This window comes from Poromitra crassiceps (assembly GCF_964638095.1).
Source record: "Poromitra crassiceps genome assembly, chromosome: 15".
In the NCBI taxonomy this organism is placed as follows: domain Eukaryota; kingdom Metazoa; phylum Chordata; class Actinopteri; order Beryciformes; family Melamphaidae; genus Poromitra; species Poromitra crassiceps.
The window spans coordinates 34,303,922-34,329,791 of NC_139634.1; the positions used below are offsets into that span (position 1 = coordinate 34,303,922).

The 25,870-nt window shown below is 44.0% G+C and overlaps 1 protein-coding gene across 2 annotated transcripts in view; it reads right to left on the bottom strand.

The window, feature by feature from the left end:
- The window catches only part of fstl5 (follistatin-like 5), a gene marked incomplete at both ends in the record, with an annotated part of 182,649 nt that overhangs the window by 105,521 nt on the left and 51,258 nt on the right, over positions 1-25,870 (bottom strand). The window lies entirely within an intron of this gene.

Sequence of the window (25,870 nt, forward strand, 5' to 3'; positions counted from 1 at the left end):
CAGCTTTATTGGCCGGTTAGGGTTACAAACAAGGCACATGTCATGACATCATATATGAAAGAATGTACAGTACAGTATATGTACAGTGTATGTATAAATGAGCCACACACGATCATAAACCAAGGCTTATACAGATATGTTTCTGTCTTGCATGTCATAACCCCTGTTCATTAAATCGATATAGCACACTTGGTGGAAGAGTGTGATTTAACAATAGTGGACGCATCAGGTAGAGGGAAAATCAACAGGCTATGATCATTTTTAACACACGTCGATGACAATGCTGCAGACCTTTCTGCAAAATCCCATCACAAAGTGAGTAAACAGACTGTAAACAGTCCTGTACTGTATAGAGCCATCAGCAGGAAGACTCCCTCTGGAGGGCTTCGTTATAATGATGCTTCTGTCAACATGATTCAGGAAGAACATACGACTGAAAGGTGCTGTGGAAAGCATTGAACATTGGCTGACTTGCGTGGTGGTGGTGTGGGGTAGGGCTTGGGATTGCAGGGTAAGAAGAAAGAAACGTCTTCATCCACTCTCCTCAAGTAGCTAATATATTCCAAAATTCACCATCCCACTTTAATTATTTTGAAAAGGTGAATATATTATTTTCCAGCAGCGGCTGCTTATCTGTCAATGTGGCTTTTAGTCCAAATTTACTGGTATTTCTCTGGTGGCTGGTGTAAATTTTAATTTAGTTGCTAGTGAGCTATGGAGGAGCGGACTTGTCACGGTTTATTTTACTGCACGATGACCTTGTTTGTGACAAATGTTTCTGGCGACAGGCCCTGCATGGCTAAGTGCCTGGCCGGGCTCCACAGCGAGCAGCCATTGCCGGTTATTAATTGCGATGAGCCGGTCACATAATTTGCAGGTCAAGTCCCCGCCATGATGGAAATACACGGCGGGGCAAAAGCACTCACATGCGCCTGTATCGATTGAGGGCAAGTGATGAAGTTGATTAAATCCATTTGTCGAAAAGAGTAACGCAATGGCAGAAAGCGGCCCCACACACACACACACGAGTCCAGATCTTTGCGATCAAACACACCTACCAAGGTTCTAGGGGTGGGGGGGGGAAATCGATACACCATAGTATCGCGATATTTTGCCTGACGATATTGTATCGATATTTGGACGCCAAGTATCGATATAAAAAAAAATTAATAATAATAATAATAATAATTTTGCAGGCCATGCCATGCCAAGTACAGCAGTCCACAGACACACCCAGTTAAGGTGGACTGTAAGTAGACTGTAACAAACAGTTAAGTTTGTCAGGTGCATGCAACTATGAGATGACTTTATGACTGTTTGAAAGTTGTTGGTCTGTCTACTTGACAATGTTGCTGCAATAAAATGGTTGGAGTCAGATGAACAGACTGGAAAATTGTTCTTATATAAAACAGATGTTGACAAAGTTTTCCTTTGGGGACATCATTTGCAGTTGAAAAAGTAAGAAATCGCAATATATCGAAATATCGCAATATTCAATATATCGCAATATCGGCGATATCGCAATACTATCGTATCGTGACTCAAGTATCGTTTTAGTATCGTATCGTGGGCATCTGGTGATTCCCACCCCTACAAGGTTCTAGAGATACAATTGATTGCATTCATATAACGCTTAAGTACTCAAATTGCTTCACATAGGGGAGGGGGGGGGGGGGGACATACTCACACTGATGTAGAGTAGCATCCACCTGGGTGATGCACACAGCAGTCACTAATGTGCCAGAATGCTCACCACACATCAGCTACTGTATCACGGTAGAGAGTTGACGACTGAGCGTGCCAATTAGATATCGAGGGATGATGATTAGGTGGCCATGATGGAAGGGGTTACACACCTACTTTTGCTAAGTGTGCCGATGGTATCCTGTCTCTGCCCTGGGGCGTTGGGGATGGCGATATTATTCGTGAGACCAGCAGAGGGAAGGGCACCCTCTACTGGTACACCACTTCCAGCAGAATGGTCTCCCATCCAAGGACTGGCCAGGACAGACCGGCTTAGCTTCCCGCAGCAAGCCAGCGATTGAATGCAGGAACCACAATGTAACGCAATATATTAGACACAGAGGAAGTGTCTCTTTTTACAGCATGCTTATTGAATTACTGCTGCATTCTGGCTCCGTCCCCAAGAGGCCAGAGTGAAAGATCAGGTTCTGCACTCTTTTTCGCCACTAGAAGTTGCAAGGAATGGTAATGGAAAGAAGAGAGGATAGAAAGTCTTTCTAATGGGTGGGTGGGTGGGTGTGTGTGTGTGTGTGTGTGTGTGTGTGTGTGTGTGTGTGTGTGTGTGTGTGTGTGTGTGTGTGTGTGTGTGTGAGTGAGGGCATTTGCTGAGGCCGCTCTTCGGTTTGGAGTTGCTGTTTAATGAGGAGTGCCTTGGAACTCCTTTTTTCAAGGAACCCTCTTTTAACTAATTGGTTGAGAGACACTATTTGTTTTGTTTAAAGTCTTGAATTTGCTTCTACTGTATTCCAGAAAGAAGCATCTGCAGGATGAATACATGAACATGGACTTCTATAATGTATATACAGTATACAGATGTAAAGTATATACAGTGTACAGTATATATACTGTACACTGCTAGTTTAAACAGGCAAAAATGTGGCAAAAACATCCAGGCTTTTTACAGGCTATATATCCTATCTTGATGCAGGATAAATACATGGAGGAAATATGCTGCAGTCTTGTCACTGTAGGTTGTAGCTCAAACTTCAGATGTATTCAAGTAAATTAAAATCAACATAGTATAATTATGGTGCCAGTTATATCTTTGCTATTTTGCTACAACAGTGTTAATATAGAGGATACTGGTACTGTATGCACTTCATAAATCAATACAGCAACATGAATTATAGTTGAGGCTGTTAGCAGAAAACATACAGTACCTTGTTGACTTTACTTCATGCAACAAATGTCTCCTTTGGCAGGTATGTACCTTAGGGTCATAGAAAAACTTTTATCCAAAGACACAGATAAGATCTGCCTTTTCGGCCATTTTTAAAGATTTTCAATATGGCCGCTATAAAATGCATATTTTGTTGTGGAACCAAATGTGAAACCAACTCACATAATAACTTCGTATGTCCACCGAGCATCCATGCCGAATTTGGTGTTATTTGGACTTACGGTTGAGGAGGAAAAGATTTTCAAAGGATTTTCAAATTTCCAAGATGGCGGCCATTTTACCCAGACAGACCTTATGGGTTTAATTGGAAATTTGTTTGGCATGCCAAATGACAGCTACATACCAAGTTTCAATTGTCTAGGTCAAATGGGGCAGCCGGTAGGCCCATTTAGGTTTCACTGCATGTTATAGCGCCCCCTGTGGCCCCCTGAGGCCAAAATGGGACAAAACCACTTGGAGACCAGCTCACAGGGGGCGCTATAACATGCAGTGAAACTTAACTGGGCCTACCGGCCACCCCGTTTCACCTAGGCAATTGAAACTTGGTTATGTTATGTTTTGGATGGTGTTATAAATCGAGTGATAACACACATTTAGCTACCATTGGTGCAATGCTCTCACATATTTTCTAACTCTAGAGATGTATACCTTGCCAAAAATCAATATGAGCATTATTCCCAACCCTTCTGGCCCATGGACTAATATGTAGATAGATTTCTTTTGCAAGATTTTGAGAGTAAATTAGACACTTTTTTCAAATGTTTTTGAGTTTTACTATACCAAACCTGTTAAAACCATTAAAACAACCCTCTCAATCAATTCCTCATGCAGAAATCATACAGAAAAGTGGTGTCATTTGTCTCTGTATGCACTTTAGACCAGGGTTGGGCAAAAAAAAGAAATCCCAGGCGGCCATACTGACTTACATCAAGTAAGTGAAGGGCCACACATTCACTTATGACATCTAGTTCAAAAGTTATGACCCTTATCCATTTTCATCAGACATCGCAATATGCCCGCAAAGATGGCCGCCAAACGGACCCATGGGACACTATTTCAACGGGGGGAACGGGGGGACCCCCCGTTCCTACTAGACTATATTACCCACCATGACCACTGTGTGTGTGTGTGTGTCTGTGTGTGTGTGTGTGTGTGTGTGTGTGTGTACAAATCCTGGACTCTTACCATTAGCAAGCCACCGTCCAACTCCCACCTCCATTCACACTATAGTTCATGGTCACATATTGTTTCCTGTCACTTGAATGTGTCATTCTGTGAAGCTCAATGCAGTACCTTATAGTAATGACACTGTTGCACTTTGCTTTGTCTCTCCATTGTGTTTCATTCTGAGTCGTCCACGTCAGACTAATTATCCATCTGTAATGGAACAAATACCACCAGCCTGGCTATGAGAGTGCAAAAAAACCTTGAGGTTGAAGGACTGACCTAAACTAGCTAGATTTTATTTTTCAGCAGGGTGAAAAGCAAACGCATTCATCAAAATGAAAATAAATTCTCTTCTTTTTAGGCAGGATATAAGCCCCCATCCACACAGGAAAATGCAGGTATACTGGGGTGGTGATGATGATGATGATGATGATGAGCAAGCTGGATGAAGAGTGAAGGCTAACAACATTGTTCACTCTAAAGCATACATGGGCAAAATGCGGTCCCAGGGCCACACCTGGCCCCTGGACCATCTCAATCCGGCCCCCAAGGTCCTCAAAGAGAAACAAAACAACCCCCAAAAACTCAATAAAAGGCAGAATTAGGTTAATAAATCTCATCTGCTACAGCCATTGGATTTGTATCACTATTATATCGGGAGATCAACAATAAATGACCAAACACAACGGGAGAGAGGGTTCAAAATAGGGAGTGTTGGCAGGTATGATCTCCAATGTGTGGCCCTTCACTTACTTGATGTAAGTCAGTATGGCTGCCTGGGATTTCTTTTTTTTGCCCAACCCTGGTCTAAAGTGTATTTGTTGTATAAGGAATGGAATAAGGAACTGGTCTGCCGTTGGTGTGCAGTAGAAAACTTTGCACATAGTATGAATAATTATTCCGGCTCACTAAGCACCTGAGAGAAGAGCACCTCTGTGCACAGGGCATCTTCAGTCACTGATGTGCACGTTGTCCAACAACACGGAGAAACTGCTCATGCATAAGCAATCACTGTAAACCCACATGCAATGGCTTTTACTGCTGCATCTCCCCGTCGGTAGCACACCAGAAATGGCAAAAAAACTAATAAATAAATAAGTAAACTCACCAAAATAGTTATTTAACATGCACATACGAGTTACTAAGTAGCTATTCAGAAGAAGGACAGAAATAACAAGACTGTTCATAGAGACACTGCGGAGCGCATCATCATTCAGAAACCACGCCCAAAACGGGGGAAAACACAAACCCCCCCCCGCCCCCCAATCCTGGCGTTCTCCTATGTCGCGTGCATGGTCGGGTGTTGCACACAAAGATCATATATACGGAAGATGAACACTCCAACTTACTTCATTCTCGCCAATTCTCAATGGCTTCCTTGTTTTGCTCGGGAGTACAAAAAAACTTTAATAGGCGATTTTTTACATTTGTTGACTGCGCAGCCCACCACATGACAGCTTTTAGCTATGTTTAATTCAAGGAAAACGACGCTGGTGTATGGAAGAGAATGGAGTGCTTTCCCCCGTGATGGGCGTGGCCTATTTCATGCAGTGTCTCTATGGACTGATCGTGGATTAACCCCTCCCCCCCAACCACTCCTTTAAAAGCACCACTGTTTTATTTATGTAAAGAACAGGGTGGCTCAGCGGAATAGCTAGAGAGAGTCAAGTCTCCCCCCTCCCCTCCACGCCCTCCTCCACCTTTTCCATCTCGCTCTCCAGGGCCCCAGGTACTGCCACCACCCGCCATACATCAAGTGGGCACTGTGTGACAACTGGGCTACCCAAATCAGAGGTCACTGATTGCAATCTTTAAGAGCAACTAGAGGTGTCACTGCCGCCACACCTGACTGCATCTGAAATGGATATCTGGGCAGAGGTCTGCAGACTCCTCACAGCCACTCACCACAGGATGATACGATTGCAAAAACAAATCCTCACAACAGCCCAACTGCACAGAGAAGGGACTCCTGCTGCGTTTTAGAATCAAATAACAAATGCAGGCTCTGACTAATATGCATGCTTGATGATGTGTGCATCTGTGCACGATTAGAGAGTTGAGACGTAATTTGTTTTTTTAATTTCATGCAAGAAGGGAAAGTAACCAGTCACAGTGGCTGGTTCGATCATCCTATTGTGACAGGCCATGTTCTCACCATCCACTGAGAATAGTATGGGACTCCGAATAATGGTTAGCTCCCTGCCAAAGTGGCTGCTATAGAGTTGTGACGGTCAGATCCCGTCAGCTGGACAAATGTTGGTTGATTAGTCATTTGATATAAAAAGTGGAAAAATGATGTTATGTGATGACGTGACATCATTGAGGTGCGCTATTCGTCAGCCTAGCTGTCACTGTTGAATTAACAGTTATAGCGACGGACTCGAGATGTGTTGATTGGAGCTACTGTAGTGAGAGCGTGGCTGTTAAAAGATAATTACCCCTAGACCATAGACTAAATGAATCATACTGTAGTTAAACACATTCGAGAACTCGAGTGTAACAGGGTGGACACACTTACAGTCACAGGTGAAGTTTACCAGCATTTGGCTGGTGGCTGATGGTAACTTTACACCCTGCACTGCAAAAAATCAACTACAGGTGATACTGGCCCCATGGAGCATCACTGATTCACCAGTAAGTAGTAGCCTGAAGTTCAGTGTTGTATACTGTACATGTACATTAGTACATACATGTACAGACAATACATAGTTCCATGCATATACACATCTACAATTGTATTCACAATTTGGAAAAATATATAATACTGCATATGTCAATGATTTACACATTTGTCATCTTGAAAGCCTTACCACGCCCCTGTCTGGACTTGCCACGCCCCTGGCTGGACATGTGTCTCAGTGCAGCACTGAGTACTCCGTTTTACATCTCATTCATCAAACAGGGACCAACAATATCTAGCGATTTTAATCCGGCGAGATTTGAGCATACATATTGCTGTATTGGAAGTCACATTTTCAGGTCAGGACTTTGTCATTCATGGGTGTGTTTTAGTTTCAAATTGATGCACACTAAATAGTGGCGATATTTCTTCGGGCGGTTGACTTTGCTTTTCTACTACCTGGCACTTTGGTAGGTCTGTAAGGCCACTGGACACGTGACAGTTTACTGTGCCTCCCTTCATTCACTCTCTCTCCTCACCCTGTCTCTGTTTCCTCCCTGGACGCGGGTGTAATTCTCTCCCTGCCATCTTTCTCCGGGCCCACCGCTCTTCCCCATGTCTTTATCTTTGATGTATTGTCCCCACTCGCCCCCCCACCCCCCACCACCCCCTCCTCTCTCACCTTGAAGAAGATCATTATCATCCGAACCGCCCCCCCCCCACGCCCCTCCCTCCACCCGTTCCTCTTCCCTACCGAGCTCTGACAGGAGCCTCCGGAGGTGTTTCCGAGCCTCCAAATCTCCTCGTTAAAGAATGTCAGCGCCTCCCTGCCCTCTGCTGCCCAAAGCTTACGATGCACCCCGGCCCAGACGCCTTCCACTTTCCTGGGCTTTTTGTTCTACCCCCGTTAGCGCCGGGTCCACGGTGTACGTGTGTCGTGTGCTCCGAGTGCTGATGGAACGCATCCATATTTAATGACAGCGAACGCGGGGCGAACCTATGACTCATCTCGACTCCAGCGTCGCGCTGACGGCACGGGAGACCGAGAGTGTCAGCTGGAGCTCCAATTAAGTAAGTAAATACAGTACATGAGCCAGCCAAGCCACAGATGGCGTCGAGATTTATCTGTATGTTTAACACACTTTAACTAGTTCAAAACATCCCATGCCTCAGGCTGGTGCCCCCTCAAAGCTCAGGGTGTGTACTGGAGGACATGCGATGTGTTTGTGTTGATCAGTGCAGGCGGCAGAAGAATTCCCAAAGCTCATCCCAGTAGAGTTGATTAGATGGACCTGGCTCCTTTGGTGGCTGCTCTTGTTGTTGACATGACTAGAGGACAGTGACCCAGGGGTCGAACGCACCTAGGGCCCCCAGACATCACATCAACACATGGCTCCAGGTCTATATTTAGACCTTAGAGCAAACACCTACATCGACAGACTGGAGGTTTACTGTAGGGATAGAAACAGTTTTTCCTGTTAGTCTAAAGCCCAGTGAAAAAAGCGTGGCGAGCTGCCGCTCGGGGGTGCACGAGAGGGAAAAATGTAATGGTGGTTTGTAATTCGTCATTTGTGATTTTTCATCAAATAAAAATATATTTAAAAATGTCCTTTGTAACTATAGCAGCAGTGTAGCAGACTAAATATGAAGACTAAATATTGGCAAAGATTGGATGCTGTTGAGAAAGATTTGAACTGGGTGAACTGTCTTCAGTTGCTCCAAACATCTGAGAGCTTTGTGCAAGGATGCAGGCCCCCCATCGCATTAATATGGGTCATCTGGGTATTTGGCCATTGGTATTGTTATTGTTATTATTGCTACTAGTTATCGGGAAGAGCCTACTCACCCATCTCTCTCTCTCTGAGGCTGCAGTGTGAAGAAGGGAGCTATCCGTGGTTCTGAATCCTGCATCTCTCTCGCCTGCAGCCTCAGTGTGCGCACTTTGCGCTGAAGTGTTTTGTGTTTTCTCTCTCTCACTCTCTCACTCACACAACATGTGCGTGTGCCACGCAGTGTGAAGTGCGAGAGAGAGCGCAGTCCTCCACAAAGACCAATGAGCTGCTATCTTTCCTTGTTGGTGAGTCGGATCCGGATCCGCTCCAAAATGTAATGGGCTCTTCCTCGGTCCATGCTACATGTACTGTACACCCTTCCAAGAAGTTTCATGAAGGTCGGCCCAGTAGTTTCTCCGTTATCCTGCCGTCAGGCAGACGAACAAATGGCACATAACCTATTTGGCATTTTTTATTCACCCTGATAACTTCGGTTTGATAAACAAGCACAGAATCGTTAATCTGTTTTGACGTGTGAGCTGAAAACTTATTTTCCGACCCTCAGCGGCTCATATCCTTATTATATCATACAATGAGTAAAATCATGATCTATTTACCTCTGTGCTACATGCGCAGCCTGTGGTTTGCTGTCTGTCACATTGTTAGAAATAATATAGAAGCTCCCATTCCACTGCTGCTCATAGCATCTTTCTAGAGTCTAGACCAGTGATTCCCAACCTGTGGTCCGCGGCCCCCTGGTGGGCCGCGAAGGTATTGCAAGTGGGCCGCCAAATCATTTCCAAAAAAGTATGATTTTTGAAAAAAAAAAAAAAAAATTTTTTTTTTTTTTTCAATTTTTTTTTTTAAAGATTTTGAAAAATCATACTTGAAAAAGTATGATTTTTGTTTCTTTGATGTTATTGCTTTTGCTTGAATTGAAGTTTCATCTTTACATCATCTTTATATTGGGTTTGTGTTTATTTGTAACCCTATCGATTTAATGGGCTTTCTTCTGATATTTGGATTTTGTTTGGATCTGATATTGGATGTCAAATTGTTATGAGAATGCATTTTTCCATTGTTGAAGGATACCGTTATTTATTAATCATGTGGTAATTAGCCTGTTACAGACAGCCCCTTGCTTGTCATTTCTGACATCTGTGTGGTGCTGATGGACAGCTCCTTGAATGATTGGTGTGTGTGTGTGTGTGTGTGTGTGTGTGTGTGTGTGTGTGTGTGTGTGTGTGTGTGTGTGTGTGTGTGTGTGTGTGTGTGCGTGTGTGTGTGTATGTGTGTGTGTGTGTGTGGACAGCTCCTTGAAAACTGTAATGCTGAAGGTGTTGCAACATGTTACAGGTGCTGTGTTAGTGACTGTGGAGCTTCCAACATGTTTCTCCTGTATTCAGTTCAGTCCTTTATGTTCAATTTTCAATAAAAAAGTGCTCTGAGAACGCATTATATGGCCTTTGTATTTATGGGGTCGGAGGTGGGCCGCGAACATTTTTGAGACATAAAAGTGGGCCCTGAGTTGGAAAAGGTTGGGAACCACTGGTCTAGACACTCACATCGCCTCATATGGGGGGGGGGGGGGGGGGGGGCCTGCAAGGCAAGCCAGTTTGCACCAGAACGCTCACCACACATCAGCTCCCACGGTGGAGAGTTGAGGACTGAATGCGCCAATTAAGTAACGATTAGGTGGCCATGATTGAAGGAAGGACTGTGTGTGAATTTAGCCAGGGCACCGCGGTTACACCCCTACTCTTGTGAAGAGTGCTGATGGGATCTTTAATGGCCCACAGAGAGTCAGAACCTCGGTTTAACATCTCATCCGAAGGACGGTGCTCACTCACAGGACAGAGTCCCTGTCTCTGCCCTATTCATCAGACCAGATTATTCATCAGATCAGATTATTCATCAGATCATTCAGACCAGAGAGGAAGAGCACCTCCTACTGGTCCTCCAACACCACCTCCAGCACCAGTCTCCCATCCAAGGAGTATCCTAGGCCAGACCTGCTTAGCTTCCCAGGAAAGCCAGTAATGCAGGATCCACTGGTGCTGTGTTATTCAATAGTTCTCAGCGTCTAGGCCTCCTCAGATAATGAATCAAATGAAACAACGTCTTTGCCTCATCATCACCTCATTTTAAGGCGTCACAAGCCAAAATAGGTTAGCTAGTTAGAAGCCTTCCTGATCATCGGAGCCATACTAGCTTATCTAGCTATCTAGGTAAGCTAGTTAGACACTGTGTGGTTCTTTGCCTCCGCCCATCAAACTGTAACTCAACCAATGAGATCATTTCTGCCTCCAGAGCCTCTGCCTCTGAGATATGTTTGTAGAAGTAAAAATCGTTTCCTATACACCTTATGTGGGCCAAATTCTTCCGGGTCGTGTTAACACTTCCGGCGGTCACGGCGCGAAATATAAAAGAACGTTCAGAAGAAGAGAGTTGTCTTTGTAGCGGACAGTGCAGGGGGTAAAACAAAGAACGTAGCCTACTACTTTGAGCTCGGTACACAGCAAGCAAGCGAGTATCCACTGTTAGCCAGGTCAGATAACGTTATCATCGACAATGACGAGCACTTTCTTGTAAAACATACGTGGACTCCAACAAAGAAAGCTTCAGATGGGTTTCTCTCCTCCGAGCGCAGCTCGAGCCACTTACGTCTATAAGACCCACAGACGTTAACGTAATTCCCTGGAATGCGAGAATTAACGAGCCAGTTACATGGCGTTGCATTCTTAGACATTGCCGTTTGCTTTTATTTGGTATGTTACATACAATTGGCTAAATTATTAGTTAATTCAGAGTTAGATGATATTGGAGCTGCCAGCCATTTTCTTTTTCTTTTTTTTTGCCGGAAGTCGTCACATGACCACACAACCGGCTCAAATAGGCGTGGCTACATAAGGTGAATACATGTACAGTACATCCACTCTTGAATCTATCTAGCTTTACACACACACACACACACAGATGCACGCACGCATGCACGCGCACACATACACACACACACACACACACACACACACACACACACACACACACACACACACACACACACACACACACACACACACAGTCTCCTATTCACTAAACATACAGCAGATATAATATACTGCTACTGACCAGGACTGAAACTCTGATTATCACAATGTCCCCATGAGCCCTTCTTTTAATCCCACGCTGGGGTCACCACGAGGTTAAATGACTCTCTTAGCATCCATCTATAGCCTCTGGGCCCTCAGCTGGGAACTATAAAGAGTTGATGCTTATAGATCTGCTATCCCAGATATGGTATAATACTCAGCTGTTATCGATCTGCTCAAATAGCATGCAGGATTACAAACAGGCATGGCAACAAATCTTGTTGTTTTTTGTGTCTGCATGTCACAGTAGCTGGTAATGTCATCATCCACCTGCCACTTTCTCACCAGCCAAATTGATTTCTTTAAGAGTAGAATGAGATATCTAAATGATCTGTGGTTACATGCCAAAGTCCCTGATAAAATAGACTTCAGTTACCTGCTCCAGCCAAAGATTAAGCAGCAATTGGCAGGTGGCTCGGGTTCATTTCATAGTCTATTGTAAAACAGAATTTGCTCGTATAGTGAAAGCAGGGCTTGACATTAACTTTGTGAGGCACTTGTCCAAAAAGTTAGTTGTCCAACAATGAGTCATTTTACAATGATTTACTTTTTTCATTTTGAAGGACATTCATTTTGTCCGACCGTAGGAAACAGTTTGGATAGTTTGAGGCCGGCGGCAATTTTTTATCCAATCAGAGAAAAGTTGAGATTTTCTGGGAAAAGGAAGGTCGGATCGCGATGCCTATAAAGGACTATATGTATTTTTTCACCCCGAATCCAATGCCGCCATGACGGAGTCTTTACGAGTTACAGTTGCGGAGATACGTCCGGCCTGCCTGCAGGACTACAGGAGAGAGATAGAGGACAGCGGGGGGTTGGGGATTTCAAGTCACTGACCAAAACACTCTATTTCAGTGATTGCTGTCAGAATATATAGAGCCATTTAACACTTATTGTAACACAGAAACATTGTTGAATGTACCTTTAAACTGATTTTTCACAATTCACGCAGTTCTGATGAATTCTGCATCATGTTTCAAAAGCAGAATAACAAAAATGCTAAAATGGGTCCCCACTTAAAGTCCCTGGAAACCAGAAATAATTTTTTATTATTTAGCATTTTGAGTTCCTCACATCACAGGAACCTATGTTAATAAGCCACCAGCCAAATTTGAATGATGATGAACGTCGCAAAGTATCTAAATTTAGGTTTGACAGTCATGACAAAAGTCATGAGAATCAATTAGATTTTAGACTGTCTTTTCTCCCGCTGACTGTGTGGGTGTGTCCCGTGTGTGTGCGTGCAGGACTGCAGGTCTCCTCCTCTGAGAGAGAGAGAGAGAGAGCGAGAGAGAGAGGGAGGGAAACGGAGAGAGAGGAGAGAGAGAGAGAAGGAAAGAGAGATGGAGTGTGTGTGTGTGTGTGTGTGTGTGTGTTCGCTCGTAGCTCGGCGCATACTGACAGAGAGGAAGAGAGACTGCCGCTGCGAGTGCACAGCGCTACTGTGTGTGTGTGTGTGTGCGCGCGTGCCTGTGTGCGTGTGATTCGATTAAATCTTATGACGTGATAGGATCATTCATTTTAGCACCGTGCGCACCGCTCTCTTCAATGAGGAAGTGGAAACCCAGACCTTGTAGAAAAGTGGCGATTTTGGCGGTTTCGGTTGAAACTAATGTCTCCGACTTTCTGAGGCACACAATTACTCACATACTGTAAGACCCTAAATTTAATAGTTAGAAGGTTTTTGTGGATTTTGGTTTCCAGGGACTTTAATATACTTGGCTAGCCATTCATATACCTTGGCGGCCCACCCAAGTAAAGTCTATGTGGGACTTAACTTGCCCGGTGGGGCAAGTCAATTTCTCTTCCACTTGTCCTACAAAAGAATCCACTTGTCCCGGACAAACGGACAAGCCTTAATGTCAAGCCCTGTAAAGTGAAAGACTTTGGGGATTTACTGGTCATTATGACCTTTAGAACAAGTTAGTTTCCTTCCTATACATGTTGGGGTCTTACAGTACAAGACTGCCATCATCATGAAATGTCATAAATCCTGCGTATTGCTTCTTTTGTTGAAGTGCATGGCGTTCACCTTGACCATCTGTTATCGGCAGGGAGGAGCAAACGGGTCGAGGTCAGCCGGGTTGTTTGGCATTTATTCTCTGAACATTACATGCATTTTTCTCGCTGATGGTTTGTCAGAAATCAGAATGTTTTCTGATGTATGGTGTAATCTGCCGTATTGGCAGACAGCTCAGTCATTCCTGCTCTTGACAGACTCTCATTCAAACGTATAGAGCCATCAGGGGGGAAGCTCTTCGGCTAGAATCTTATAGGAGGAGGTTTTGTGTGCACAGGGGCTGAACATTTAATTGAATGGAAAAAATAAGCAAAATAAACCGCAACAATGAGTGTTGCAGTTTCCAAATAAGAAAATACTACATGTATATTGTGGCTTTTCACCAAGATTTTAACAAAACATTTAAAATGTTCTATTAATAGAGCACCGCAGGGATGACATATTTTTGTTGGAAATGTTGGTTTAAATCCATGGTAAGGTCTGTGGTTAGTAAAAGTTTATGAAACAGCGAACCTTGTATTCAGAAAGATAATTTTCACACGTGAGGACCATTTTTATGACTTTTGAAGCATTTGAATCACATAAAAACACACATTTACATGTACATGCTTCGAAAACCATACCAGCGGTTGTGAAGATTATCTTGCTGAACACAAAGTTTGCGGCTTCATAAACTTTTGTTAACCACAGACCTTATTTCAAGCATTTAATCAAAATCCCCCATACAAAAATCCCATTGACTTTTACACGTAGGAACCAGAAGTGCTAACATCAAGGTCTTCCGGAATCATACCTGCGGTACTCTATAAACACTTATTTTCAAGTGTATTAGCCTTATATGGCCAATACAAAATATGGCAAAATTAAGGTCAAGTATTTTATACTTTTCAAATCTTTTGACATGTTTTTCATGAATTTTTGGAAGTCAGTTTACAGGTGTTGAAAGAGCATCCAGCCAAGGGGGATTCTCTATCCTAGTCTGAGCTGATGCACTCCTCTCTCACCACAAGTGGAGCGACATCTTATCATGGAGTCATTACGCCAAAATTAGTTGCCATGCCATTTGTGATTAAAGCTTGCTTGTTAAATTTTACCCACTGGTCTCTCATGATTGAAATATGAATAGGCACCTCTGTCATTATATTCTGGGCTGTAATTTCAAATCAGAGGTAAGCTGTTGCAGACAGCATCCTAGGTACAAGGTCCATCCATAATCCTTGATTTAAAAATCAAGTTGCATGCCTTACGAATTCTCCATGCAGCTTTACTCAAATTCCCAGTATGAAAACAGAATTTTACAAAACACTGTCTACAAGTATTGCAATTCACATCACAATCACAACACTCATTATGACGTTTTGTCAATATTGTGCTGTTCCTGTACTGTACACCGACTGTTTGTGCCTAGCTCTTTCCCCAAACCTGTCCATTAGCAAGCATCACCTTCAACCTGTGCTGCTCAAGCTTATTTTTTCCTCCTTTCAACCCCTCTTCTCCCCCAGAAGATGGCCGCACCAGTCAATCAAAGATTGTGTTAGTTCAATCGATCGCGAGTTCTTTTACGTTGCAACACTAATAGAGATACACCCATTGTTTGTTGCCCTGTCCAGTGCCTGAAATCCAACAACATTTGTCATGTCACCGGGTCAGATGGGCGCGCTATACTTAGAATGAAGGCAACGCTTTGATATTAGAAGACGCCTACAACACTGTAACCCAGTCAACACTCTCCCCCCACACGCTCTCCTCCTCTCTCTCCCTCATCTCTGACTTACTCACAAAAACACCGCTTCAAGCAATCTTGGCAGCTATTGTTTGCTTTTATTTCACCAAATTGTTCAAAGGGATGATATCCAGGATGGAGAAAGTGGGTGGAAACACAGAGAGGAAAGTGGTCGAGAGCAAGACAGGGAGCAATGGAATTAAAACTTATCAGTATAATGGCTTAAATACAGAAAAGAGCTTTTTTTTTTTTTTTTTTTACCAATGATTTAATGAAAAACTATGCTGTGCTGACTAGAAATCTTTCTGGTATCCATCCACTCAGTGTTCAGTCAATGAAATTGAAATGGCCCCTCAATTGGCCGATTCATAAAAAGTCTAGAACAGGAAACAAACAATCACATATGGCAGATATAGCCAATGCATGTCGTTGTTATATTATAATTGAGGATGGTGGCTTGCTATTCCATGATATAGATTTTTTGTTTTGTTTTACAGGTTTCCACTAAACAGCTACAGTAAGTATAGCTCTAGTCTAGTGGAGCTGCTCAATTGAAAAGAGCAGAATACTGTTGTAGAGGGCTGCTCCCGGGTGTCTGAACGGTGTGAGTGTAAGGCAGGGTGATGAGGAAATAAAGGGTGCATGCTCATTGGACCTCTGATGATTAAGCAAAGGTGAAAGTAAAAAATCAATAAAATGTCATCAACAAAACAATTGTTTAGTCATTCTCATCTTTCAGACATCCCTCTTGTTAACATCAATGATATTATTATGCACTGTCAAAGCCTTACTCAGCACAACAGGGAGGAGGGGCATCAAAACCGGTTTAATTGGCTAATTTGTCATATGATTGTTTGGCATCCATGGCCCAGTCCTCTGCACACGCCTTTGATGGAATAATTGGCCATTTCAGTCACATAATGAGCATGCAAATGGATATGGGATGTTTTGAAGCTGAGCAAACTATAAGTCAACCCATCGATCAAAGACAATGGTTCCTTGTCTTGAAGTGTACAAACCTGCGGGGGCTCTGGCATTTTCCACATTGTACTGTACAAATATGACAGCACATTATGTATGGGTTCAGACCCATGTTTTTGCTGCAAGGTCTTGGTCAGAGGTGTAATTTAGCTGGTCTAACATTATACTAATATGTACTTATTATTGTTACTAGTAATTTCAAGGGTGGAGACTCTGGATACTTTTTTGGGGTGTGACCAAACTGTCAGAATGGTCAGAACCATGTCCTGATTGGTCAGATTGCATGGAATTCAACACTGCACTTTCTTGGGTCCCCAGCAGCACACCCCCCAAGTTTGAAGTCGCTTTAGCGGTTGCCAGTAGGTGGTGCAATTACTATGCACGTGTTCGAAATTGGCTACTGCACTCCATCGGGTTCCCAGCAGTGCACTCCCCAAGGTTGGAGTTGATCGGGTGAACGGTTCTCGAGATAAAACACTTTTTGTGTTGCCAGCGCTGTACGAATTTCACCAAATTCCACACTGCACTCCATCAGGACGCCCTAAGCGCACCCCCCAAATTTGGAGGCAATCGGAGCAACAGAGTATGAGTTATGGCCACGCCCATTGCCACACCCCCTTTTGGCCAGCAGGCGTGGAAAATGTTTTTTTTTTCCATTTTCAGCATTTTTCTCCATTGTAATTAGCGGATTTTTCACTAAAGGATCCCGACCTGGGGAGGGTGTAAACTGACGTGCCTCCTCCGATGCATGTGCAGTCACATGACAGCGATATCGCATGCGGAGGAACACGTTATCCAGTTCCCCTCCCCGCTGAACAGGCCCCCCGGCCCACCAGAAGAGGCGCTTATCAGCTTCCCATGCGCAGATGCGGCAAATTGTGTCTGTAGGGACGGCGGACCAAGCCGGTGGTAACAACGGGGGCGCGAACTAGCGTCCTCCCTACTGGACTGGTAGGTGAGGGAATAGACCACTACACCACATGGGCGCCCCTAGTTATTCAGTTCTAAGTTGGCCCATGACCTACTTTTCTACAAAGCTTTGTGAAAATCTGTTCCTAACTTTTTGAGATATCCTGCAGACAAACAGACAGACGGACAGACGGGGGTGAAAACATGACCTTCGAGCGAGCTCTGCTGGCAGAGGTAAATATGTGAAATGGGTGTAGGTAGGGCAAGGACCAAGAGGTATACAGCCACATATTGTACAGTAGGTAGGAGTAGAACATACTGACGCTGAAAGGGTTTTCATTATTTTTTCAATCATTTTGTGCACTTCAAAAACTTTTCAAGAACAGACAATTATCCGATTCATCTTCAATAGTTGTCCTGACTTTCTAGACCCGTGTAGGAACTAGGAACCATGCATCATGCACTGGCATGGGTTTGAATTCAGATCGTTGTACTCACCCTTCTCTCCCCCATCTCCCTTGGCACCCTCCAGTCTACTGTAAAGGCACTGCGTATAGAACTTGACATGGAATTGCAATGGGGAACAAATAAAAATAGCACGCTTTTTTGACAAGACAGCGCAACAGAGTTCACTAGCTTTCTGGAGATACACTGCATTCCATCCAAAAAGGGAACAGCTGTACAAAAAAAAAAATCTCTTTTCCCATAATCAGGTGATAGAGTCATCTCAAAAAGTAAAAAGAACAAGGCACGGCAGATCGAGCGTGTGAGCACCACTAAGTAAATAGCATTAGCCATGTGTTTGAGTTTAGCCTGAATTAACCTGCCCTGTCCTCACTTCCCTACCCAAATCTCTCCAGCCACCCTCCACTGTACTGTTTATTGTAGAGCTACAGAGATGCCAAAACATTTGTTTTCTCTCCCAGTAACACGGACAAAATAGCTGGTGCTAATTACAAACAGGGGAAATTAAACCCCAGACGAGTCTAGACTGTGTGGTGTCGACGAGGAAAACGCAGGGATATTACAAGAACAGTGAAGCACACAAGCCATAGATGTACACTGAATAAATTAGAATCCTGTGAGAAAATCCTCCAGGGTTCTCTCATTGTTATAAAGGACCCTGACACAATCTTATTTATAGACACACACACACACACGCACGCGCGCGCGCACGCACGCACGCACGCACGCACGCACACAGAGTTAAGAGTGTGAGTGTGTGTGTGTGTGTGTGTGTGTGTGTGTGTGTGTGTGTGGGGAAGGGATAACTATGCTAAGAGGGTTCATATTCACTCCCAGCTTGTAGATTCCAACCACATATTTTTGGATCCGTGAACCAAATCTAAATGACTACTTTGTGTTAGTTTGTCATGAGGTTAGCCATGGCCATTTTTGCAGTACCTTTCTGCCTGTGCTCTCTGTGAGCAGACAGCTAAATCATGAGAGTTGATAACTGTAATGCTAACAGCAATAGAGAGAGAGAGAGAGAGCTAACATACAGTAGGCTACATGAGTATTCCCTACATGTACCAACATGACTGAGTGGATCTCTAGGGTGCGATCACACCTGCAGTTGTATTGTATATGCTGGGGTGGTCAACACCGCAGTGATGACTATAAATAGTGAACAATATATTATAGAGACAACTCTGACTCATAGCAGTAGCCAGTGGTTTTCAGGGGGTTGTGTTCATTAAATAGAGATATTTTCAATCAAATCAAATCAAATGTTGATTAATATATGGTAATGTAGTTGATTATCAGTTTATGGTGATTAGGCTTTGATGTCGGCCTGTAATAAAATGTTTAGATATGGTTTATTGCACAGTGTTTTTCCAAACATAAGTGTTGTAATTGCTGTGTAGCTACTGTATATCTAGACTCAGTTCTCAGTCTGTATCCGCTTTTGGTGTAGGTGGCGCTGTCGGCGCCGCTCACCAAACGTCTGGGAGCCGAGACTAGTGTATATCCAACCCCCCACCCCCCGTTCGATAGCCTTGACTTTGCACGTGGGTGAGAGTCATTGGATCCACTTTTCCTGCATTTTCACACTTTTATTAGCATACACAGTACTGTAGATGACGAGAAGTATTTGCTTTTACTTGACAATCCCAACAACGGTAAGAAAACTGTGTGGCTCCATGGCTGCCAAAAACTGCAACTATAACCGTTCCCTCCTCCACGAGACACCTATCTAATTAACAGTGCCGTATCTGTCTTAAAGCAACAGGGCATCTTAAGGCTACTGCTCCCCCTGCTTGCATACTGTCCTCAAAACAACACCAATTCGGGAGAACAAAACTAGAAATCGTGACAAAAAGTATCTGCCTAGATAACAATAACAATAACATATAGTATGGAGTATATCCTGGACACATCACATTCTCCACACCACCATGTCGATTTCTTGGCTCCCGTATGCTGCCTATCAAATCCATCTCCTTATACTTTACCCACAACAACTTGCAAAATATGTTTTCACTATCAACAAACCTCACCACATTTCACTTGGAAGAGGAGTGAGAGATCAACACTTCCAAGCGTATCGGTGCAGTTACAGTATGTGGTCCACACTCACGTTGAAATGGCACCTGTCCAAACAACTGCAACTAAAGGCGTAAAATCACTGCAGGGTTTGAATGAAGTGCTAATTGATTTGTACAGTAATTGTTTGACACCTTCAAAGGTTCCGCGTGTAACCCTTAGCCCTTACTTTCAGAGGCTCTACATTAAAAAATGAAAAATGATTAACCGCAGTCACATCTCACCAATATTGTTGAATTGATGCGGGCTAAGTGTAGGTGTAGCAGTTCCGAGAATGTCTATAGAAGGAGGCGGTTCAAGCCAGCAGACTTTAAGGAGGTATCAGATCATATCAAAAGCCTACTGTAAGGGGGAAGGGGGGTGGGGGGTAGGGGTTGCTCACTTGACAAACCTGCTGACTGACCTGCTCCGACCCGACCCGTTTCCTCTAACATCCAAGTCCGGCTCCTAGGTTAATAATTTAGCTCACGCTCTCATCCAGAGTGACTTCCAATGAGGGAGCAGGTGGGAGTTCAGTGTCTCCTCATTTTGACAGGAGACACGGCCGGTTCATGAACTTAGCGCGGAGTAAAATGGCAGCCTTTAGCTTGTGTGATGGTCTCGCCCCCCCACCAAGCCTCTGTAGCTGCTCACCCTAGTTAAATGGAACAGCATGATACTCGCTTCAGGCCTCGTCTCTCAATAAATATTAACTATGCCAGTCATCTTGCAGTGACACCTCGCCCTGAGCTTTTTCCACTTTTGAAACCTCACTGAAGAATAAAGATATCCTTGTTTCTCCTGTAACGGAGACCATGACTGAGGCTTTCAGTTGGTAATGTTGCCTTTTAATCGATAACAGGAGCGAGGAGAAATGTACTGAATGCCAGCGGTGGCTATTGACTCGCGGGCCTCCTACTGCTGGATGCTGACTGTGGAAATTGGAAATGTTCTGTAAACCTGAAATATATACGTATCCAGGGGCGTCTGGGTCGTGTAGAGGTGCACATTACCCGGTAGCTGTACTTCTGGCTTGGTCAGCCGTTCCTATACAGAAACAAGTCCGTGTCTGCGGGTGGGAAGCCGGTGGGGTATGAGTCCTGGTCGCCGCAGTAGCGCCTCCTCTGGTCGGTCAAGGCGGCAGTTTCGGGGGGAGGGGGACTGGGGCGAATAGCGTGCAGTGGTGGAAATGGTTGGGAACGGGGTTCCCATAGCGATCATCGCATGGGAACGCTCTTCGCCTATTCCTCAGGGTCCGAGTTTTGTTTTCTTAAACAAAGCGTATACAGTGGATGTTTAGCACTGTTTCTGTCATGAATAAAATCAAGGGGAAATAATCGGTAGATCTCGGCAATCTTATTTGAGTCACTTTTGAAAGAGATGTTTATGTGGCTGTAATGGTAATGAGTCAAATCAATAAGAAAAAGCATTCAAGCATACAGAAATAGCATATCGGGCAGGCGGTGGGCCGCATCGCGTCCGGGGACCCCCACCCTGCATACGTAGGGTTCCCAGAGCAAATCAAGGCCATTTCCAGCACTGATAGCGTGATCCTCCCACGCGCTACGTGCTGCGGCAGTTAAACGTCTTGCTGTCAGGTGAAAGGAAGCGGCTGGCGACTGCACGGATGAAGCATGTACCTGTCTGTGGCTCTCCCCAGATCGGCAGAGGGGCTGCAATATTTGAATAACAAATACAAATAATAATTGTGCTGCGTCAACAAATACAGAATACTGTACCGGGCTCTCTACACATCCCTAATAAATATATACTGTATACACTCTAGACTGTACAGGTGTGGATTTTTGATTCACCTTGACTTAACATTTTCCCCTCATTAGATTTCCAATTTCTTCACCTAATTTCACGTGTATTAATAGTGATATGCCTTTTCCTTCTCCAATCCATCTTTCCACAAGTTCTGCATGAGACTAGCTGTTACTGCAAGCCCAGACATAAAGAGTGATGAGACCATTCTGAGCCGAAATTTCCCTGACCATATCAGTTTCCAACAAATGGACCATTGCCAGTCCCTACAGCTATGTCGTACATCTACACTGTTTCCCCAATGCATCTGTCTTCATCCAGCTATAATAAGGGAGGGTAACGGGGCCATGTGAGATGACTATCATTAGCAGATACCCGTGTCACAGACAAAGCAACACAAATCAATGAAAACCGAATTGCCCACCAGCACAATGTGGGGGAACCTGTATCCCGGTAAGGTTTCCCCCCCATCTTCAAGTTCGATCTTCAGTGAAATTCACTCTAACTGGAAACATTGATTTGCCTACTGGAAAGGAAAATGTGAACACGAGTCGGGCATCAGTGCTCTCAATGGCTTCTTTCAAAAGTTTTGGCACAAAGTCAAGGAAGCACCATTCACTCCTGTTCCAAAAAGCACTTCCAAAAAGTACTGTACTTCCATCACTTTCTTCCAAGTGTGATGCCATCGACAGGAGCCTCATTTTCCTAACTTCTGCGAGTCATGTCAAACAAAGTCTCTGCCTGTCTGTGATATGGCACCAGTGAGCTTATGCAAGCCGAAGCCCAGGACTTTGAAGGCTCTGGATGTGTGCTGTGTTGCTCTCTTTGTGCCACCTAATGGCTGCTTGACATCATGACTTGACAAAGGCCATACGGCAAAAACATTAATTCAATCTCTCTATTAATCTGTTAGCTGTTATGAACATCCAGTAAGAGACATCCAGTCCTCTCTGAACTTCCCTACAGCTGTGCACCAGTCTCTGACACAGGGGACAACTGTCGCTAAGAAACTCACTCTGAAGGAATGGAAGTCCCCCTCCCCACCTTCTTTTCAGCTGTGGTTGGCGGACATGATCTCTGTTATGTTTTTGTACACATGTATGTATATATTTATGTTTTTTCTTCTTCTTGTCTTTATTTTACTGTCTGAGCTTGTTGTTGTTTGTGTTATAAGGAAAAACTGAAAATTAAATATTGAAAAAAAAGAGAAAGAAACATCCACAACTGTGTGATAACGTGTGAACGTTTGTTTTGGTGTTAATTCACAAACACTAAAGATGGCCTCACAGCATCTGTAGCATGTGATGTTTATGTGCCTCTTTCTTCATTACAAACAAACCAAACTGTTCCTGCATCTGCTGATCTGACACACTGTCAGATGATCACATCATCTGGCTGGATTGGGTGTCGCACAATAAACAGCCACCACAGCCACAAGAGTGCATGTCCAAAACACAGAATAACTATTTTAGAAGAAAAACTGTATTACTCGAAGATCGTCATTCAATATCTTTTGAAGGGGGGAAAGAGAATCCAGTCAACTACAATCCCTCAAAAAGGTACAATGGTTTCTTTCAGTTGTACTGTAGTATCAATCCTTTCGTAGAGCTGTCCGCACTTCATACAAACGGATCTCATTTCAGAGCAGGACTCTTCATCTCTAAAGCAGAGCAGGGAAAACAGGCAATCTAACTTCAGGGTCGACTGGCACCGAGACCCTGCGGCCGACGACGGCTGGGGCGTCCTTGAGAACTTAATGATCCACAGGTCCAGATTTTAACGAGGAGCCTGTTCTTTGGCGCCGCAGCCGATGATGCTGACAGGTCTCGGAGAGAGGTCGCCACATTAACGGCCCTGCCCAGTCATTACAGGAAGGCCAGAACGCACGAGGGGGCTCTCCTGATTGTACACAGGCTGATCACAGCGGAGCGTCTCTCCGGGGACGGGGAAGACACAGAGACATCGTTAAGGATGCAGAGACATCATTAAGGTAGAGGGTCTCCTGAGGCAGGAAGCTATGATGCTTCATGAGCGTATTTTTCTTTGCAGAGCTCGGGGGACTCGTCCAATAGGAGTTAGCTCCAGTGAGATGCATCATGGGCGGTGGCTGACAACAAAAGCACTGTATTTCAACGAGGCCTACTTTTATAGACAGAGCCCAATTACACATGTCCATTAATTTCTGCATAATGTGCTTAGTTTGGTACAAGGAAATCAAACTGTGCATTTTACAATAGTCACACAAGGATGATACAATAAAACAAATCGCCTCATTGTAACCTCAAAAAAATACATTTTCCTATGCGGTTTCTCATTGGTTGGTTTGTTTGTGTGCCAGACTAATTCACTATGTTGAAGTTGCCACCCTCTACTGTACAGTAAAAATAATCAAACCTGCTGGTTACAGTGGATCCATGCTCTACAGTCCATAATGCCAGACTGTGTGTACGTGTGCACACACAAAGCCTATTATAATCACCAGAAACCGATAATCAACGACGACAACAACAACAATCTATACTAGTGATAAATTAAACCGACAATTTGTTTTGAATTTAATTGAAAATATCTCTATTTAATGAACACAACCCGGTGAAAACCACTGGCTACTGCTATGAGACAGAGTGGTCTGTAGAATATCGTTTACTATTTATAGTTGGCTCTGAAATGCTGCATAGCAATCTTAATTGCCATCCCAGCATATAGAGTAAGCATGTGTGCGTGTGCGTGTGTGCGTGTGCGTGTGCGTGTGTGTGTGTGTTGTAAAGACATATAACAGTAGCTTGCAGTATCACACTGGTGGGTTCTTGGTGGATAAAGGTTATAGTTGATTATTTAATGAGGATACTGTACATGTTTTGACAGTAAGCTAAGATTCTGGAAAGTTGAGGCACACACAGTAGGCTGGCGTAAGCAAAATGCATATAAACAAGACACTTCTCGTGTATAGTGACAATAAAATATACAATTTCCTCTAGCCTATAGAGTATTTTGCCTTACGATCACCTTTAGAGAGGGGGTAGATGCCGAAATTGACTCTTGAGCCTTTATGGAGGAGTTGTGGGCCTATTTCAATGAAATATATTGAATAGAAGGTGCCACAATGACACACCTGATCTGCTCTTTTTTTCTGACATCCAATCCAGATTTCTACACAAGCATTATTTTAATAACACAAGAGATAGTTACATTACAGTAGACCAGGGGTCCCCAATTACTTTTCACCAAGGGCCACATTTTGCTGAGGGCCGAGGGCCGGGGGCCGAACAAATTTGGGGCATTTGAAGCCATATTTAGAGGAATAACTCATTTTAAATTAACAGTTGTGATGTCATTAATCAATCAATTAAGCATAACTATCAGTAAGTGGCCCCCAGGATTCTCAAAGCCTGTGTTGAGGGTCACACAAGAACAAAAATGCACTCTTGAAGCTAAATAAATCCAAAACCAACGAGTTAATTATAAAAATAATTCCTTCAAACTTCCTCAATGTAGAACAGTCATTTCTTACACATGAGATTACTTTTAGCCTTTTAGTCATAAAGATTATTGAAAGTTATTCCATATTCCAGACTGAAACGAAATGTATCTTGCATGTTGCGTTCAGGTGCACTGTAATTTTTTTTTTCTTTTGCAATTCCAGCACGGGCCACACAGGGGGCGCTCGCTGGCCGCATGCTATTTTGTAAACAGGACATATTTGTAGAGGACTTGATCTCAGTATGTTTTCCCTGAAATGAGCCAATGAGCGGTGTGGTAAAGCACCATATTGGTAGGAAATGCATGAGAAATTCCACCAGGATCTTCTTATCTGTGAGTGCATATTCAACTTTGTCAATAAACAAGCACAGGATAGGCTGCCCACTCCACTGCTAAAAATAACTCATCATATTAATCATGTCAAAAGCAGCCTATCGTGCCTGAACTGTACATGAAGTCTACAGCATATGAAGCGATTATACTTTAAGTAGGTACAGTAGTGGGCATGGTGGCGCAGTGGTGGTGCTGTCGTCTCACAGAGAGAAGGTCCTGGGTTCGATTCCCACCTGGGACGCTCTGGCGCTGAGGGCCTGTCCCCCCATGTCCTCAGTGCTCAGGTGGGTTATCTATCTTGTGAAAAGGGGCCATTCTGTGTGGAGTTTGCATGTTCTCCCCGTGCTCTCCTGGGGTTTCCTCCAGATAAAAACCCCCACTAAAAACATGCAAGAAGATCGCTGTAAGCTGCTCCTGGCTGCTCCCAAAAGGAAGGACATCACCGGCCACCATTAACTGTGCGTGTGCGCGCACACGCGTGCGTGTGTGTGTGTGTGTGT